This window comes from Vulpes vulpes, chromosome 12, assembly GCF_048418805.1.
Source record: "Vulpes vulpes isolate BD-2025 chromosome 12, VulVul3, whole genome shotgun sequence".
Classification (NCBI taxonomy): Eukaryota; Metazoa; Chordata; class Mammalia; order Carnivora; family Canidae; genus Vulpes; species Vulpes vulpes.
Window position 1 is genome coordinate 73,237,840 of NC_132791.1, and position 16,076 is coordinate 73,253,915.

Consider the following 16,076-nt stretch of genomic DNA (forward strand, 5'->3'; position numbering starts at 1 on the left):
TACCTTTTACTGCCTTAACCAATTTTGCCCCTCAGCCACCAATCTATCTTCTGTATCTAGGAGCTTGTTTTCTTGTTTTGTTTTGTTTTGTTTTGTTTTGTTTTGTTGTTTAGATTCCACATATAGTGAGATCGTTCAGTATTCTCTTTCTCTATATGACTCGTTTCACTTAAAGCCCTCAAAGTTCATGCACATTATTGCAAATAGCAAGATTTTATTCCTTTTTTTAAAACTGTATTTATTTCAAAGATGCAGAGAGAGAGAGGGTGTCTCAAGTACACACCCTGCCAAGTGCAGAGGCCAACATGGGGCTCAATCCTACAATCCTGAGATAATGACCTGAGCCAAAAACCACGAGTCCAAGCTTCAACCAACTGAGCCACCCAGGTGCCCCTTCCATAAAGGAATAATATTCCAGTGTGTGTGTGTGTGTGTGTGTGTGTGTGTGTGTGTGTGTGTTGTACCACTATTACATCTTTACACACATTTATATGCCACAATTTTATATATCTGCATACCATAATATATATAATTTCCTTTAGCCATTTATCCATTCATGAATACTTAGGTTTTCATATCCTGGCTCTTGTAAATAATGATGCAATGTTTATGAGTTGCTTACATCTCATCAAATTAACACTTTTCATTATCTTTGGTTGAATACCCAGAAGGGGACTTCCTAGATCACATGGTAATTCTATTTTTAGTTTTTTGAGGAAACTCCATGTTTTCCACAGCATCTGCATCCTCACATTCCCAGCAACAGTGCACATGGGCTCCTTTTTCTCCACATCTATATCAATTCTTATTATTTTTAGCCTTTTGGATAATAGCCATAATAAGTGTGAGGAGTATTTCACTCTGATTTTGATTTGCATTTCCATAAAAAGTGATGATGCTGAGGATCTGTTTATGTACCTGTTGGCCATCTGTATAAGCATTTTTCCTTTGGAGAAAATAATACCTATTCAGATCCTCTGCACATTTTTTAATCACATAGTTTAGTTATTGTTATTGTTGTTGTTATTGGTTCAGTTGTATAAGATTTTTAAAAGTAATCTTGGATGTTAACTCCTTATCATATATGATTTACAAATATTTTATACCATACAGTAAGTTGCTTTTTAAAATTTTTTTTATATTTTATTTTTTTATTCATGAAAGACACAGAGTGAGAGGCAGAGATACAGGAAGAGGCAGAAGAAGGCTCCCCACAGGGAGCCCAATGAGGGACTCCATTCCTGGACTCCTGGATCAAGACCTGAGCCAAAGGCAGCTGCTCAACTGCTGAGCCACCCAGTCATCCCCAGTAAATTGCTTTTTATTTTGCCGATGATTTCCTTTGTTGTGCAGTTGCTTTTTAATTCTATGTAATCCTGCTTGTTTATTTTTGCTTGCATTGCCTTGTTTCTAGAGTTAGACCCCAAAAAATCATCGCCAGGATTGATGTCAGGGAGTTTTACTGCATATGTTTTCTTCTAGGAGTTTTATGGTTTCAAGTCTTAAACTCAAGTCTTTGATCCATTTTGAGTTCGTTTTGGTTTGCCGTATAAGACTATAGTCTAGTCTCATTCTTTTGCAAGTGGCTACCTATTTACCCAATATCACTTATAAAAGAGATTTTCCTTACACCATTGTACATTTTTCTGTCCTTTGTCATAAATAAATTGACCATATATTCTTGGGTTTATTCCTAATATGTTCCATATAACTATGTGTAAGTTGTTATGTCAATACCATACTCTTTTGATTACTGTAACTTTGTGATATAGGTTAAAACCAGGAAACATGGCACCTCCAGTTTGTCCTTTGTTAAGATTGTTTTGACTGCTCAGCTTCTTTTGTAATTCCATACAAATCTTAGGATCATTTGTTCTGCTTCTGTAAAAAATGCAAGGATTGATTGAACCCATAGATTGCTTCATGTGGTATGGACATTTTAACAATATAATTCTTCCATTCATGTGCACAGAATATCATACATTTGTTTGTGTCTTCTTCATTATCTTACATCAGTGTCTTAGAGCTTTCAGTGCACCTGATTTACACATGTTCTTGGTTAAATTTATCCCTTGGTATTTTATTCACTTTCCCCCCTTTTTTGAAATAGAACCAAATATCTTTTGCTATTATAGCAGGAGCATATTTTTATTGAAATGTCATTAACATATTAGTTTCAGATATACAATATAATAAATCCACAGTCCTATACATTTTTCAGTACTCATCACTGTAAGTGTCCTTCTAATCTTCTTTATCTGTTTTACCAATCACTGAACTCACCTTCCTTCAGGCAACCAACAATTTGTGTTCTGGGTTTAAGGGTCTCTTTCTTTTTTAATCTCTTTTTTCTTTGTTTAATTGTACGTATGAATGAAATCATATGGTATTTGTCTTCCTTGGTCTGACTTATTTCACTTAACATTTTCCCTTTAGGTCCATCCATGGTGATTCGAATGGCAAGATCCCATTCTTTTTTATGGCTAAGATTTCATTATGTATATTTGTAGTGTGTATATGTCTTCTGTATCCATTCATTCATTTATCTAAGGATGGTATTTTACTTATTTTTTATGCAGTTATACCTGGGATTGTTTTCTTAATTTGCCTTCCAATGAATTCATTTTTAGTGTACTTAAATGGAACAGATGTTTGTATACTCCTTTTGTATCTTGAACCTTTACTAAATTTATTAGTTCTAACATTTATTGCTGGAATCCTTAGGGCTTACTTCTTCCTTTGTGATATGAATGCTTTGTATATTTTCTTGCCTGGTTGCCATGGCTAGAACTTCCAGTACTAGTTAGAATAGAATTGTTGGTAGGTATACTTGTCTTGTTCCTGATCTTAAAGCAAAAGATTTCTGTTTTTCTGTTGAGTATAATATTACCTATGGGCTTGTCCTTCATGGCTTTTATCATGTTGAGTTCCATTCCTTATATAGACAATTTATTGAGCATTTTTATCATGAAAAAGCAGTCAATTTTGTCAAATACTTTTTCTGCTTCAACCGAGATGACCATATTATTTTCATTCTTTGTTCTGTTTTGTGATGAATTATGCATGTTGATTTGCTCATGTGAAATTATGCTTGCATCACAGGGATAAATCCCACTTTATCCTGTTGTGTGATCTGTTATATTTGGTTTGCTAGCATATTGGTGGGGGAAAAATGCATCTATATTCCTTAAGGCTACTGGCCTATAATATTTTCTCTTCTAGTGTCTTCTCTGGCTTTAGTTCACAAGTAATTCTGGCCTTGTACAATGGAGTGTCAACATGTTTTTGGTGTCCAGTGTTTTTTGAAAAGTTAGAGAAAAATTAGTACCAGTTTTTATTTTTAGTATCAGTTTTTCTTTAAATATTTGGGAGAATTTCCCTTTTGATTTCCTGTTGGTCCATGGGTTGTTTAGAGCATATTATTTAATATGCACATACTTGTGAATTTTCTTTCAAAAACCTTCCTCCTTGGGATGCCTGGGGGGCTCAGTAGTTGAGCCTCTGCTCAGGGCATGATCCCAGAGTTCTGGGATCAAGTCCCATATCAGGCTCCCCGCAGGGAGCCTGCTTCTCCCTCTGCCTATGTCTCTGCCTCTTTCTCTGTGTCTCTCATGAATAAATAAATAAAATCTAAAAAAAAGTTCCTCCTCATTTCATTAATTACTTTGAGTGTAAATGGACTAATGTTCCAATCAATAGATATACGTCAGTGGAATGAATAAAAATGAGAGTAATCTACTATACACTGCCTACAAGAGACTCACTTCATACCTAAATACATATGGAGATTCAAAGTGAGGGATGGAGAAGCATTTATCATGAATATGGGTTCAAATAGAAAGCTGGTGTAGCAATGCATTTATAGACAAAATAGATTTAGTAACAAAGACTAGAACAAGAAAAAAAATAAGAACACTACATAATCATAAACAAAATAATTCAACAAGGAAATAAAACAGTTGTAAATATTTACGCACTTAACATAGGAGCACTCAAATACAGAAAGTAGCTAAAAACAAACATAAAGGAAGTAATAGATAATAACAATAATAATGGGGACTTTAACACCCCACTTACATGAATGGACAGATCACCAAATCAGAATACCACCAAGGAATCCATGGCTTTGAATGACACATTGGACCAGATGGATTTCAATGATATATCCAGAGCATTCCATTTTAACATCAGAATACACATTCTTTTCAGGTGCATAGGGAACATATTCCAGAAGAGATCACAGTTTAGGCCACAAAACAAACCTCAACTAATTTTAAAAGATCGAAGTCATACCATGCACCTTTTTGGACCATAATGCTATGAAACTAGAAATTTACCACAAGAAAAAATCTGGAAGGAGTATGAGTACATGGAGGTTACATAATATGCTGCTACACAGTGATAGGATCAACCTAGATATCAAAGAGGAAAACAGAAAATACATGGTGATAAATGAAAATAAGTACACAGTGATCCAAAATCTTTGGGATGCAGCAAAACCAGTTCTAAGAACTTAAGTTTATACCGACACGTCTACATCAGGAAGCAAGAAAAATCTCAAATAAGCAACCTCACTATACATCGACAGGGGTTAGAAAAATAAGAGCAAACAATCCCCCCCCAAAAAAAAAGGAAAAAGAAGGAAATAATATAGATTACAGCAAAAATAAATGAAATAAAACTACAAAACTCAAAGAAAAGATTGATGAAACCAGGAGCAAGTGCTCTGGTCAACAAAATTGATAAGCCTCCAGCCAGACTCATAAAAAGAGGGTGTGAGGGAAAGAGAGGGAGAGATTTTGCCAAAAAGATCATAAATAAAAGAGGAGAAATAGCAGGTGACACCACAGGAATGCAAAGGATTGTAAGAGAATATTATGAAAATTACATACCAAGAAATTGGATAACAGAGAAAAAAATGGATGAATTACTAGAAACATGTGATCTTCCAAAACTGCATCAAGAAAAAAAAATTAGAAAATCTGAACAGACCAATTCCCAGCAATGAAATTGAATTAGTAATCAAAAAAACTCCCAACAAACACAAAAGTCAGGGCCAGACAGCTTCAAATGTAAATTTTTGTAAGCATCTTGGGATTGATAGCATAGCAATATATAGTGTATTACTCACTCCTTTGTATAGCTGTCAAGTCATATGTTTTGTGGCTGTAATATTTCCTATTGAAGCACATTTGAATACTGTGTTTTGCTATTTAAAATAGTGCTGTAATTAATAACTAAATATTTATGTTTTGGAATTTTTCCAGCTTTTTAATTCCTCTCCCCCATCTTTAGGTAAAACTGACAAAATCATATATATTTAAAGTGTACAATGTAATGATTGTATATATATGTGATATATATATACATATAAACATACATATACATATAGAGGAATGATCACCGTAATCAAGTTAATTAATACATCTCTGTGTGTGTGTGTGTGTGTGTGTGTGTGTGTGTGTGTGTGTGTGGTGAGAATGCTTAGGATCTACCGTCTTAGCAAATTTGAAGTATTGTTGTTGTATATTATTATTACACAGTATTAACTATAGTCACCATGCTATACATTCACCTTATAACGGAAAGATGTGTTCTTTCAACAGCATTGCACATTTCCACCACTTTCCAACCCCTGCCAATACCAATCTACTCTCAATTTTTATTGCCTAGATTCTTCAAAGTGAGATCACCAGGGCAAAAAGTAAATGTGTATGTAATTTTCCTAGAGATGGCCTAATCTGCCACATTATAGGCTAGATCATTTTGTGTGAACAGCAACATTGTATGACAACACCTATTTTTCTACAATTTTACCTACATAATGTCAAACTTTGTAATTTCTCCCAATCTAATAGGAAATAAGTGATATCTTAGTGTACATTTCTAATTTGCCTTTCCCTTCTTAGAAGAGGGATTGGATATGTTTAAATTTAATTTCCACTTAGATTCATCACAAACCTCTTGTCTCTTATTCCCTAACCTCTCGAGTTCAGACACAAAGTACACTGAGAGCAGCCAAGGGCTGTCTAGACCTGCAACAGGCAAGCCCTTGGATTATATTCCGATCTTATATACTTACTTGTCCCTCTCATAGTGCACTCCAGATGAAGTTTCTCTTTTTTTTTTTTTTTTGTATTTTTTATTGGAGTTTGATTTGCCAACATATAACACCCAGTGCTCATCCCATCAAGTAACACCTCAGTCCCCGTCACCCAGTCATTCCATCTCCCCTGCCCACCTCCCCTTCCCCTACTTCTTGTTCGTTTCCCAGAGTTAGGAATCTCATGTCCTGTCACCCTCTCTGATATTTCCCACTCATTTTCTTAGCTAATGTTTCTCTTTCATTTCCTGTGACACATGGTCAACTATCTTTTATGTTTTTAAATAAAATGATAACCTTAGAAAGGACAAGGAGAATAATCACTCAACATTAATTGATGATCTATTAATGATCAGAATTTATGCATTCACAACAGTATGCAAGGAATGCAAAATCCAAACTATGTATGTATTTATTTAAAAGTCAGTTTCAAGGTTCTACTGTGTGAACAGCCATTTTTTACTATGTCAGTAGAAAGACCAGTGCTGGGTATGGGTATGTAGTAACCATGACACAAAGTGTTAATCTCTCAACTGAGCAGAAAATTCCAGATTCCTGTCCTTGTGTTACCAGGAAGGAATGTGTGAAAGAATTCTTCAGAGCCAATTGTTCTCACTATCAAATAATAGTCTACTAAGATTGTGGTTTGTTCAAGAGCGAATTATGGAAATGTCTGTGATACACCTGGAGGGCAATGGATCAGGATGTTTGAAGGAAGGCCTAAATCAACTTTCCAGGCACCAGTGCCATGCCAGCACCAAGAATAATTCAGGAGCTGGACGCCTCGCTTTTCCCATTTTTCATTCCCGACATTCAGATGCAGATTGGTTTGCCCAGAGCCCTCAGGGTCCTTAAAAAATCTTTCTTTAAAAGAAGAACTTTCACATCATTTGCCACAATCTCAAGGAAATAATTTTGCAAATAGAAAATCTTCCTAAAGTAAAAACCAGTGGCAATGAGTCCTCCACTAACAGAGCAGAATTTTTCCACATATCTCAACAGTTTTTCCTCTAATGACTCATCCTCCTTCTCAATTGATAGCAAATGGGGAGACATAAGGTTTGCCTTGAGTGTTTCCACTGGCACATGAAAGTCCTTAAAAAAAAAAAAGAAAGAAAGTCCTTGGCCATGTTTCCAGGAATGCATTATCCAACCCCAAGTAAAACCTGTAGAGGTGTAAAGTATCCCCCAGCTTCTCCACCTCGTTATCACTGATCAAGCAACACCCTCAAGGGATGGTGGTTGTTGCTCCAGCCTTCATGGCCTCCAGCCAGATCCTCTGTCACAGGGAATCCCTCTTCCGGCCAATGGCAGACTTGGTAATATTGCATGAAGATGTGAGGTTTGTGGGCTGGGACCTCCCTCAGAAGGGTGATCTCCAGGCTTTGGAAATCATAGTTAAACAACTCAAAGCTGAAGATGAAGATCTGAGCATCACTCATATTGGCCTCCATCAGATGTTTCACATAGTCATTGCAGATCATTTGCAGAATTTTACCCTTATTGAAGTTTTTGGGTTCGCTAATTTTTATATTATGTAAATCACCGTCCACCTTAGTTCAAGGAAGATATTCTTCTTCACTTTTCTAATTGTTGTAGCTAATTGTACATCACTGATTGTGAAGCATGTAGAAGAGATGGTAATAAAGAAATTATACTCCCAATATTTCATTTTCTTCAGATACTCATGTGGTAGAAAGGTAGTGGTCACCATGCCAGATAGGTTTCACAATATCACATTGGGAAAATATTTGTGTTTATATTTGGCTCTCTTCAAGGTTGTCTCCACCATCTTGGTGGCAGCCACTTCTACCTCTTGTCCCATGCCCCTCAGGCATTGATGAAGCTGGACTTCCCTGCCCCAGACTCTCCAGTAACAGCAAAGTTCAGAGAGGTATTTTCAATGTTTCTCAATGCATCACTAATCATAGAAACCACTTTCTGAAGGTCCCTCTCCTCTAGATGTGATTGAATCAAATTGATGGTTTCCTGAGAGACGATTTGGCTTCCCAGCTTGAATTCCCTAAAAAACTTGCCAACTCTGGAGTCCAAACCACCATACACCATGTGACAGAATGTGGTAGAGGAAGAGTGACCCATGGCAGGAACAGTAGAAGGCACTACGGGGAGGAGAAAGGAGGGAAGGAAAAAGAGTTAGTACAACAAGGGGTGGTTTGTGTTGTTAAGGACAGGTGTAACATCAGTCCTGGCCACAATATTTTATCCAGGAGCCCTTCTCTTCCTATACTGGCATTGTGTGGATGTCAGAATTGGATGTAAAGTTTGCCCTTGCTCAGTCTCTTCCCTTATCTTGTAAAGTCTTTTTTCTTTAGGATACTCTTCATTCTTCCAGACTAATTTCAAAGCCTGATGTTTCTATCCAAACTTTCCTGTCACAATTACTCTTTATTTATCTTGCTTTAGTTTTCCTTATCTATAATGTTATGAAAATAATACTTCCTTGTGATGTAAATCTAATAGGACAGCACCAGCATTTACCCCCAAGCCCCTTCCCACCTGTGATTTAAGAACCTCCAGAAATTCCACTTACGATAACCTCCAACCTCATGTCATAGACTTTGGGTCTCATATGAGCAGCTAAATATGGATGAGTGGCTCTTTTCCTTCTCAGAAAAGATGTTGTATATCTTCATTGGGATATAAAAACTTTTAATGATTGTAAATGTGTTTTCTTTTATCTAGAAAATATGTTGGCTCATGAAACGAGGTGTTGAAAGGACTCTTTCGGTTTTTTCTGGAGCTAAAACAGCAGGCGGCATGGATGCCCATGTTCTAAGAAGTCATGTTAGCCTATCCATTTGCTATGAGCCACCTCAACTCTCCTGAGACCCCATCCATCCCCTGCTTCATACCTGTGTTTTAAAGGGGACAGAAATTAAGTTAGGGAGATAATTCACCTAGTGGACTGACTGCCATATAAATTGTCATTGATGTAAAAGATGATGTTAGCAAAAACTGAAGCAGGAGCTGAATGGGATGTAAGAAGTCAGCCATGATAAGGAGATCTCTCGGGATCCCTGGGTGGCGCAGCGGTTTGGCGCCTGCCTTTGGCCCAGGGCGCGATCCTGGAGACTCGGGATCGAATCCCACGTGGGGATCCCGGTGCATGGAGCCTGCTTCTCCCTCTGCCTGTGTCTCTGCCTCTCTCTCTCTCTCTCTCTGTGACTATCAAAATAAATAAATAATAAGTTCCTTTAAAAAAAAAAAGATAAGGAGATCTCTCTGTCACCTTCTCTGATGTCAGTGAAACTGAGGTGGTTTTGGAATCCTGGACCTATTCAATCACTGGAGACTTATACTATGAGAATGGGGCACCATAATAAATCATATACCCAGGTTATGTGAAAGACTTGCATACTGTCTTCTGTGGAGATTGAGAGCAGAGATTTATTTTTTCTTTTTTAAGATTTTATTTATTTATTAATGAGAGACACACAGAAAAAGAGAGAGGCAGAGACACAGGCAGAGGGAGAAGCAGACTCCATGCAGGGAGTCTGATGTGGGACTCGATCCCAGAACCCTGGGATCACGCCCTGAGCCAAAGGCAGATGCTCAACCGCTGAGCCACCCAGGCGTCCCAAGAGCAGAGACTTAGACCAGGAAACAAGTCACTTCAAGTCACCACTGATGTCTGTGCAGCATGCAGGTTGGAGAGGTATGCTTTGGCTAAAAGTGAGGGATCAGACATATCCTCCAGGTGTTTCCTGGTAGCAATAAGCTGCAGAGCAGGAGAGGATGGCAAAAGGTTTTTCGGGAAGACAATATTCAGACCAAGGGTACGTTGTCTGGACTGGTACACATATGAATATAGTGTGCAAACATTCTTAGGAAAGAGAAGTGTGGGAATTTAGTTTGTCAGGGGCAAAGAACACTAAAAACTGTCCTGATAAATACCCCACTTTTCCTTTAGAAGGACAACCTTAACCAAAACAATGGATTCTTTGCTAGAATTATCTTTCTGCTTTCTCTCCTCACTTAAACACCTTTCAATCTCTACATCTTAATGGAGATCCTTATTATTTGCTAGGTGGAACACCACTCAATTAAAAAATTATTTAATAAAGTCAATTAGGTTTTTAAAAATTCACTAGGCTGACTATAATTTTTATTTTTTGTATATATTTTTTATTTGAGTTTGATTTGCTAACATATAGCATAACACCCAATGCTCATCCCAACAAGTGATTTTTTATTTTAATTTTTAATTTATGTGCATGTAGGATAAATTATCTTTGTTTTTTTATAGTTAAATCACCAATTTTTATTTTTTATTTTTTTATAATAAATTTATTTTTTATTGGTGTTCAATTTGACAACATACAGAATAACACCCAGTGCTCATCCCGTTAAGTGCCCCCCTCACTGCCCGTCACCCAGTCACCCACACCCCTGCCCCCTCCCCTTCCACCACCCCTAGTTCGTTTCCCAGAGTTAGGAGTCTTTATGTTCTGTCTCCCTTTCTGATATTTCCTACCCATTTCTTCTCCCTTCCCTTCTATTCCCTTTCACTATTATTTATATTCCCCAAATGAATGAGAACATATAATGTTTGTCCTTCTCCAATTGACTTACTTCACTCAGCATAATACCCTCCAGTTCCATCCACGTTGAAGCAGATGGTGGGTATTTGTCGTTTCTAATGGCTGAGTAATATTCCATTGTATACATAGACCACATCTTCTTTATCCATTCATCTTTCGATGGACACCGAGGCTCCTTCCACAGTTTGGCTATTGTGGATATTTGTGGATATTTGTGGATATATCGTGGATATTGTGGATCTTTGGATTTCTGTTCAGGACAGGAAAGGATGTTATAAAAACTTTGAGTTTTTTCTTTTTATATTGGAGTTCAATTTTCCAAAATATAGCATAACACCCAGTACAGATCCCATCAAGTGTCCCCCTTCAGTGCCCATCACCCAGTCACTCCAACCACCCACTCACTTCCCTTTCCACCACCCCTTGTTTCTTTCCCAGAGTTAGGAGTCTCTCGTGTTCTGTCACCCTCTCTGATATTTACCGCTCATTTTCTTCCCTTTCCTCTTTATTCCCTTTCTTTTTTTTAAAATATTTTTATTTTTTTAATTTTTATTTATTTATGATAGTCACAGAGAGAGAGAGAGAGAGAGAGAGGCAGAGACACAGGCAGAGGGAGAAGGCAGGCTCCATGCACCGGGAGCCTGATATGGGATTCGATCCCGGGTCTCCGGATCGCGCCCTGGGCCAAAGGCAGGTGCCAAACCGCTGCGCCACCCAGGGATCCCTCTTTATTCCCTTTCACTATTTTTTATATTTCACAAATGAATAAGACCATATAATGTTTGTCCTCCGATTGACTTACTTCGCTCAGCATAATACCCTCCAGTTCCATCCACCTTGAAGTAAATGGTGGGTATTTGTCACTTCTAATACTTGAGTAATATTCCATAGACTTGGCCAACAAGCACATGAGAAAATGGTCCGCATCACTGGCCATCAGGGAAATACAAATCAAAACCACAATGAGATACCACCTCACACCAGTGAGAATGGGGAAAAGTAACAAGGCAGGAAACCACAAATGTTGGAGAGGATGAGGAGAAAGGGGAACCCTCTTGCATTGTTGGTGGGAATGTGAACTGGGGCAGCCACTTTGGAAAACGGTGTGGAGGTTCCTCAAAGAGTTAAAAATAGACCTGCCCTATGACCCAGCAATTGCACTGCTGGGGATTTACCCCAAAGATACAGATGCAGTGAAACGCTGGGACACCGGCACCCCGGGTTGTAGGGTAGTTCTATTTTTAACTCTGTGAGGAACCTCCACACAGTTTTCCAGAGTGGCTGTGCAGGTTTACATGCCCAACAACAGTGCAACAGAGTTCCCCTTTCTCCACATCCCTGCATAACCCTTTATCTGATAGGTCATTTGCAAATATCTTCTCCCATTCTGAAGGTTGTCTTTTAGTTTTGCTGACTGTATCTTTTGCCTTGCAGAGGCTTTTTATCTTGATGAACCCCAATAGTTCATTTTTCCTAGTTTCCCTTGCCTTCATAGATGTCTCTTGCAAGAAATTACTGTGGACAAGTTCAAACAGGGTGTTGCCTGTGTTCTCCTTTAGGATTTTGATGGAATCTTGTCGCACATTTAGATCTTTCATCCATTTTGAGTTGATCATTGTGTATGGTGTAAGAGAATGGTCTAGTTTCATTTTTTCTGCACATGGCTGTCCAATTTTCCCAAAACATTTATTGAAGAGACTGTCTTTTTTCCAGTGGATAGTCTTTCCTGCTTTGTCAAATATTAGTTGACCATAGAGCTGAGGGCCCATTTATAGGTTCTCCATTCTGATCCATTGATCTATGTGTCTGTTTTTATGCCAATACCACACTATCTTGATGATCACAGCTTTGTAGTACAACTTGAATTCCAGCATTGTGATGCTCCCGGCTCTGGTTTTCTTTTTCAATATTCCCTTGGCTATTCGGGGACTTTTCTGATTCCACACAGATCTTAAAATAATTTGCTCCAACTCTCTGAAGAAAGTCCATGGTATTTTGATAGGGATTGCATTAAACGTGTAAATTGCCCTGGGTAACATTGACATTTTCACAATATTAATTCTGCCAATCCATGAGCATGGAATATTTTTACATCTGTTTGTGTCTTCCTCAATTTCTTTCAGAAGTGTTCTATAGTTTTAAGGTTATGGATCCTTTACCTCTTTGGTTAGGTTTATTCCTAGGTATCTTATGCTTTTGGGTGCAATTGTAAATGGGATTGACTCCTTCATTTCTCTTTCTTCAGTCTCATTGTTAGTGTATAGAAATGCCACTAACTTCTGGACATTGATTTTGTATCCTGCCACACTGCCGAATTGCTGTATGAGTTCTAGCAATCTTGGGGTGGAGTCTTTAGGGTTTTCTACCTACAGTATCATGTCATCTGCGAAGTGGGAGAGTTTGACTTCTTCTTTGCCAGTTTGAATGCCTTTAATGTCTTTTTGTTGTCTGATTGCTGAGGCTAGGACTTCCAGAACTATGTTGAACAGCAGTGGTGAGAGTGGACATCCCTGTCTTGTTCCTGATCTTAGGGGAAAGGCTCCCAGTGTTTCCCCATTGAGATTGATATTTGCTGTGGGCTCCTTGTAGATGGCTTTACAGACGCTGAGGAAAGTTCCCTCTATCCCTACACTCTGAAGAGTTTTGATCAGGAATGGATGCTATATTTTGTCAAATGCATCTCTGCATCTATTGAGAAGATTATATTGTTGTTTCTTCTCTTGTTGATATGATCTATCACGTTGATTGATTTACAAGTGTTGAATGAGCCTTGCATCCCGGGGATAAATCCCACTTGGTCATGGTGAATAATCTTTTTTTTTTATATTAATTAATTAATTTATTTATTTATTTATTTATGAGAGAGAGAGAGAGGCAGAGACACAGGCTCCATGCCAGGAGCCCGACGCGGACTCGATCCCGGGACACCAGGACCACGCCCTGTGCCAAAAGAAGGCAGGCAATAAACTGCTGAGCCACCCAGGGATCCCCGGTGAATAATCTTCTTAATGTACTGTTGGATCCTACTGGCTGTTTTCTTGTTGAGAATTTTTGCATCTGTGTTCATCAGGGATATTGGTCTATAATTCTTTTTGGTAGGGTGTTTGCCTGGTTTTGGAATAAGGTAATGCTGGCCTCATAGATGACATTGGAAGTACTCCATCCCTTCCTATCTTTCGGAACAGCTTTAGTAGAATAGGTATGGTTTCTTATTTAAACGTTTGATAGAATTTCCCTGGGAAGCCATCTGGCCCTGGACTTTTGTGTCTTGGAAAGTTTTTGATGACTGCTTCAATTTCCTCCCTGGTTATCAGCCTGTTCAGGTTTTCTATTTCTTCCTGTTCCAATGTTGGTAGTTTGTGGTTTTCCGGAAATGCGTCCATTTCTTCTAGATTGCCTAATTTATTGGCATATAGCTGCTCATAAAATGTTTTTTAAATTGTAGTATTTCCCTGTTATTGGTGGTGATCTCTCTTTTTTCATTCGTGATTTTATTAATTTGAGTCTTTTCTCTTTTGTTTTTATTAAGGCTGGCTAATGGTTTATCTATCTCATTAATTCTTCCAAAGAACCAACTCCTGGTTTTGTTGATCTGTTCTACATTTCTTCTGGTCTCTATTTCATTGAGTTCTGCTCGAACATTTATTTTCTCTGTTCTTCTGCTGGGTGTAGGTTTATTTTCTGTTCTCTTTCCAGTTCCTTTAGGTGCAACATTAGCTTTTGTATTTAAGGTTTTTCCAGTTTTTGGAGGGATGCTTCCATTGAGATGTAATTTCCTCTCAGGACTGCTTTGGGATACTTTGCTGTATCCCAAAGATTTTGAATGGTTTTATCTTCATTTTCATTAGTTTCCATGAATCTTTTTAATTCTTCTCTAATTTCCTGGTTGACCCATTCATCTTTTAGCAGGATGGTCTTTAACCCCCATGTGTTTGAATTTCTTCCAAAATTCTTCTTGTGATTGAGTTCAACTTTCAAAGCATTATGGTCTGAAAATATGCAGGGGATAATCCCAATGTTTTGGTATCAGTTGAGACCTGATTTGTGACCCAGTATGTGATCTATTCTGGAGAAAGTTCCATGTGCACTTGAGAAGAATGTATATTCAGTTGCATTTGGGTGCAAAGTTCTGTAAATATCTGTGAAATCTGTCTGGTCCAGTGTATCATTTACAGCTCTTCTTTCTTTGGAGATGTTGTGCTTAGAAGATCTGTCATTTACAGAAAACGCCATGTTGAAGTCCCCCAGTATAAATGTATTATTATCTAAGTATGTCTTAACTTTGGTTATTAATTGATTGATATACTTGGCAGGTCCCACATTAGGGGCATAAATATTCATGATTGTTAGGTCTTCTTTTTGGATATACTATACCTCTTCATCTCTTACTACTGTCTTTGGGATAAACTTTAAATCATCGGATATGAGGATTGCTACCCCTCCTTTCTTTTGAGGACCATTTGAATGGTAAATGGTCTCCAACCTTTTGTTTTCAGGCTGTAGGTGTCCTTAGGTCTAAAAGGAGTCTCTTGTAGACAGCAAATATATGTCTTGCTTTTTTATCCAGTCTGAAATCCTGCGCCTTTTGATGGGGTCATTAAGCCCATTCACATTCGGAGTTACTATTGAAAAATATGAATTTAGTGTCATCATAATACCTATTCAGTCCCTGTTTTTGTGGATTATTTCTTTGGGCTTCCTCTTTCTGTTACAGAGTCCCCCTTAATATTTCTTGCAGAGCTGGTTTGGTGGTCACATATTCTTTTAGTTCTTCCAAGTGCCTATCTTGGAAGCTCTTTCTCTCTCCTTCTATTCTGAATGAGAGCCTTGCTGGATAGAGCATTCTTAGCTGCATGTTCTTCTCATTTAGGACCCTGAATATATCCTGCCAGCCCTTTCTGCCTGCCAGGTCTCTGTGGAGAGGTCTGCTGTTAATCTAATATTTCTCCCCATATAATTTAGGGATCTCTTGTCTCTGCTGCTTTAAGGATTTTCTCTTTGTCTTTGGAATTTGCAAGTTTCACTATGAAATGTCAGGGTGTTGAATGGTTTTTGTTGATTTTAGGGGAGGATCTCTCTATCTCCTGGATCTGAATGCCTGTTTTCCTCCCCACGTTAGGGAAGTTCTCAGCTATGATTTGTTCAAATAAGTTTTCTGCTCCGCTGTCCCTTTCGGTACTCTCTGGAACCCCTATTAAACATAGATTTTTCCTTCTGAGGCTGTCATTTACTTCCCTTAACCTTTCCTCATGGTCTTTCAAATATTTTTCTCTTTTTTCCTCAGCTTCCTTCATTGCCATCAACTTGTCTTCTATGTCACTCACTCGTTCTTCTACTTCATTAACCCTCATCATTAGGACCTCCAGTTTGGATTGCATCTCAGTTGATTGATTTTTAATTTTGGCCTGATT

The 16,076-nt window shown here is 38.1% G+C and overlaps 2 pseudogenes; one reads left to right on the forward strand and one right to left on the reverse strand.

Annotated features, from left to right (window-relative positions):
• Positions 1-16,076, forward strand: part of LOC140594837 (immunity-related GTPase family M protein 1-like) — a 47,111-nt pseudogene that overhangs the window by 16,879 nt on the left and 14,156 nt on the right.
• LOC140594603 (interferon-gamma-inducible GTPase 10-like) lies at positions 6,729-10,835 on the reverse strand (annotated as a pseudogene).